Source organism: Tupaia chinensis, unplaced genomic scaffold (genome assembly GCF_000334495.1).
Source record: "Tupaia chinensis unplaced genomic scaffold, TupChi_1.0 Scaffold145685_1, whole genome shotgun sequence".
Classification (NCBI taxonomy): Eukaryota; Metazoa; Chordata; class Mammalia; order Scandentia; family Tupaiidae; genus Tupaia; species Tupaia belangeri.
Window position 1 is genome coordinate 3,158,034 of NW_006205542.1, and position 4,690 is coordinate 3,162,723.

Below are 4,690 nucleotides of genomic sequence, written 5' to 3' on the forward strand. Positions count from 1 at the left end.
CCATATGGGAGTGTCCAGCGCCTTAACCACCATGCCACCTGCTGGTTCCCATCCCATTAAATGGTTTTTGAAATAGTTTCAGAAGCTATTACAAAGCCAACTAGAAACAAATCAATCTATGTTACTAATAATTACAGATGGCTTAATTATTTTGACTTCTGTGGAAAAGTTGAAAGTGGCTGAAGTAGTTAGAAGTAAAAACTTGTCAGTGTTATATTTATAAAGGGAGCATATCCATTCGCTGCCTCCAACACCTAATCTAGCATGTTCTTCATTGTTAATGTAGGTTTTAGATGAAGCAGACAAGATGTTGGACATGGGATTTGAACCTCAGATAATGAAGATTCTGTTAGATGTGCGCCCAGACAGGCAGACTATTATGACAAGGTAGGTGTATCCCTGATAACTGTGCAGCATAGACATCAGGAATAGACTCCCTTCCTGAAACAGAAAAGGACAAAGTGTTAACGGTGACTGCTTTATTCTTGACTATTGGTTTCCTAAGTTACAGATAGAGATTTCCTTCTGATGTTAAGGTCTGACATTTCAGTAAAGGATCACCTCTCCTTAGAGCTCAACACTCAATTACTGAATACTTTTTTTAGCCCAAGATAAATCTGAGCAAACAACTTGTTATATTTGAATGCAGAGTAATCTTTAAGAACTAATTCCTCCTGGGCTTCTACCTTTTATCTTCAGGAACATTAAGGATAGTGTAGGGGCCCAGCAGCTGGGCTGGCAGGTATGGTTACCAACCACAGTTCTAGTCCCAGATCTAGAGGCTTGAAAATCACAACAAGTGCATGTGCATGTAGGCCCAAAGTCCTGAGAGGAAAATGGAAAAGGGATTTCAGCATGGCCATTCCCCTTGGGAGGTGATTTCTCACTTCCTCTTTCACCGTCTCTGTCTCTGGTGAGCACATGCACCCTAAAGCAAAAACCTCTTTTAAAAAAATTAGTGTATAATGGAGGAAGTGTACTAGATTCCCTTACTTTTTTTCTTACAAATAATCTTCCCGATTCAAGAAAAATGAAGTTGAATTTCATTGTAATAAGTATGGAGATATGAAAGGTCGTCATGAAGCTTATCTGTAAAATCTACATGATCAAAAAGACAGGAAGTACTAAATTTCTGAATTTGTCTTTAATTAGTAACTTGTTGCATAGCATGCTTTAGAGAATTTAGGAATATTTGATTTACGATGATTGTCTTTTTTTTTTCCCTGAGAGGTTTTTGCTATAGGGCACATGCACTCACCAGAAAGACAGAGAAAGACAAAAAGCGAGAAATCCCCCCAGGAGGGATGGCCACACCACAATCCCTTCTCCATTCTCTTCTCTGGATCTTAGGCATACACGCACACATGTCAGCGGGAGTTTAAGCCACTGGGTCCGAGACTCAAACAGTGGTTGACTACATGGGAGTCCAGTGACAAAGCCATTATGCCATCTGCTGGTCCCGATTTGCAATATGTTTTTAATATTGATGTCTTGGGTCGGCAGGTGGTGTGGTGGTTAGAGGCACTGGACTCCCATGTGGCTGACCACGGTTTGAGTCCTAGACTTGGCGGCTTGCTTTCTCTCTCTCTCTCTCTCTCTCTCTGTCCCTCTCTGGTCAAATTAAAAGAAAGAAAGAAAGTTAAATAAAATAATTCTTTAAAAATATATATTGGTATCTCTTGTTTTATTTCTAGTGCAACTTGGCCATGTGCTGTTCGTCGACTTGGACAGTCTTATTTGAAAGAGCCAATGATGGTCTATGTTGGTACTTTGGATCTAGTTGTAAGCTTGTTTTTTATTACTACTCTATTTTTTCTTTGTTACTTTAAAATTTATTTTATTATCATTATTAAAAAATATGTTTTAATATGGAAATTTTAAACATATAGCTAACTTTGGCCTTATGATATATTCTGCCTACTCCGTAGTTTTACAGAAAATTCCAGATGCATATAATTTATAGTTATTTTAATATTTGTCTAAAGATTCATTTTAACATAGCTATAGTACCATTATCTCACATCGGGCATTTTAATAATTCCTTAATGCCATCAACTACATTGTCAATGTTTCTGTTTTCCTAATATCTCATTTTTATTAACCCTGTTAGAATCAGATGCTAAACACACATCTACATATGTGCATATATGTCTGGTGTTCTCTTTTTATGAGGTCATAAAATTTGTAAAATCGATTGTTGAGTTTAGATGTTGTCAACCAGACCCCTCATTTATAAAGTTCTCTGTTGGCCTTTCAATTGATCATTATTAATAATGACTAGTCATTGCCTAAATACATTATTTCACTGGGGATTTAAAAATAGTCAGTTTTTTTTTCAAATAAAATGCTTTCTTTGAAATTTTTGTATTTAATTGTTAGAATACTCACTGCATTAAGGCTCTTGAGTCATAAAGCAATCATCCTTCATTGGAAGAATACCCAAATTCAGGATGATTGTTTTTGTAAGCTTCACCTCTCCTCAAGGCTATTTTCTTTTCTTACAGTGGTAACTAATTGCTTTCTGCATACCCTGCCAAGCATTGAAGTATTCTCAACTTATTTTGGCATATAAGTAATAAAAACGGATGGCTAAGCTACATTTTTAGTAGAGACAGGTCGTTTTGCTAGGATCTCTACCTTTTTGTTAGCAGCTTCAATACCTTAACTAAAGCTAGGAATAAGATCTATTTTAAACTGATGTACAGGGCTTCGCCCTCAATATCGCTGTGCCATAATCATTGTGTCCTTTAGGCTGTAAATACAGTGAAGCAAAATATAATCGTCACTACAGAGGAGGAGAAACGGACTCATATCCAGACTTTCCTAGAGAGTATGTCACCTAAAGACAAAGTCATTGTCTTTGTCAGCAGAAAAGCTGTGTAAGTAGTTTTTCTTTGTATTTACATTATAGTTATCAGTCCAAATGATTTACTTAGGCTTACTTCTATTTTTATATTTCCATTGGGAATAGTATATTTGTTATGTAGTTTTAGACTTTTGCTATTAGAAGTAAAAGTAGTGAATAGATAGTGGTATTAGATCAAGTGCCTAAGATTACTGACTTTATCTTTTGCTTCAGAGCTGACCACTTATCGAGTGACCTGATTCTTCGACATATATCAGTAGAATCTCTGCATGGCAACAGAGAACAGAGTGATCGGGAGAAAGCTTTAGAGAACTTTAAAACAGGTACATGTAATTAATATGTAATTAATATTCATTCCAATTTAAGGTAAGTCCAATACCTGGACTTGACTGAGTGCCATCTTTTCATAGAACTTAATTATGTCCTGAGCTTGCATTTCACAACAATACTTGTCAGAGCTCCATCTATCAAAATGCCTCTAAGATGGGACCAGCAGTTAGCGTAAGGCTATGTCGCTGGACTCCTGTGTGGTTGACTGCGGTTTGAGTCCTGGGCCCTGTGGCTTGAACTCAGGCCAGGAGCGTGTGCCCAAGATCCCAAGAGGAGAATGGAAGAGAAGGGATTGCGGCATGGGCATTCCCCAGGGGGTGATTTCTCACTTTCTGTCTCTCTCTTGTCTCTGGCGAGCGCATGCACCCTATAGCAAAAACCTCTCAAAAAAAAAAAAAAAAATCGTCTAAGAACTAACTACCAAACTCCAAAGGACTGCAGTAATCTTTCGCCTTACCCCTGCAGGATATATTTCAAGATCCCCGTGGATCCTGAAATACCAACTATAATACTATACTACCAACTCCTATGTATACTGTTACTATGCTATAATACCAACTCCTATGTATTCTGTTTTTTTGTTTATGTATGATAAAGTTTAAAAACTAGGCATTGAAAGAGATCAACAACAATAACTAAAAATAGACCGGTTATAACGATATACTGCAATAAAAGTTATGTGAATGGGGTCTCTGTCTCTCAAAATATTGGGTTGTCAGAAAAGTCATGATGTCTTTTTCTATGTTTTTCTCTGCAAAAATGCATCACGATTCTTTCAAGAACCCTAGAGCTTATTGTAGTATAGATCTTAGCAACCTCAGCATATGATTTTATTCCTTTCCTCGTGAAGTCCAGAATTTTCACTTTTCACTTAAAGGAAGTCCTTTTCGTCTTCTCTTTAAAATATCTGAATTTCCAGCATTACTATTTTTGTACTTTAAGGCCATTGTTCAGTAAAATAAGTGTTATTTGAACACAAGCTCTGTGAATCCACAACAGTTGATCTGAAAACTGAGGCAGCTCTTAAGTGACTAGCAGGCAGACAGCCTAAGCAGCATGGATTCGCTGGGCAAAGGGATGATTTGTATCCTGGAAGGGCTGCTGTGAGGGTTCACCGTGCTACTCAGAACGGCATGCAGTTTAAAACTTAAGACTTTCCGATTTGTGGAGTTTCTATTTAACATGTTGTGTAAGTGCAACTGTGGAAAGCAAAACTGCAGATAAGGGGCAACTGGATAACATAAAGAATAAAAGTTATATGATTAGATAACGAGGGTGGGCCAGCCCCTGGCATGGTGGTTATGGCCCTTGATTCCGCATGGCCAACTGGTTCAAGTCCTGGACCCAGTGACTTAAGAAACATGCTGGCACATGCATGCAGGCATGTTTGCTCTAAACCCCAAAAGGGGGGAGAGCTGGAGGAGAAGAGATTGAGGTGTGACCATTCACCCTGGGGGTGCTTTCTCATTGTCCCTCTCTCTCTCCCTCTCTTTC

The 4,690-nt window shown here is 38.1% G+C and overlaps 1 protein-coding gene across 1 annotated transcript in view; it reads left to right on the plus strand.

Moving 5' to 3' along the window:
- Window positions 1-4,690, plus strand: part of DDX43 (DEAD-box helicase 43) — a 34,341-nt gene that overhangs the window by 24,789 nt on the left and 4,862 nt on the right. The window lies entirely within an intron of this gene.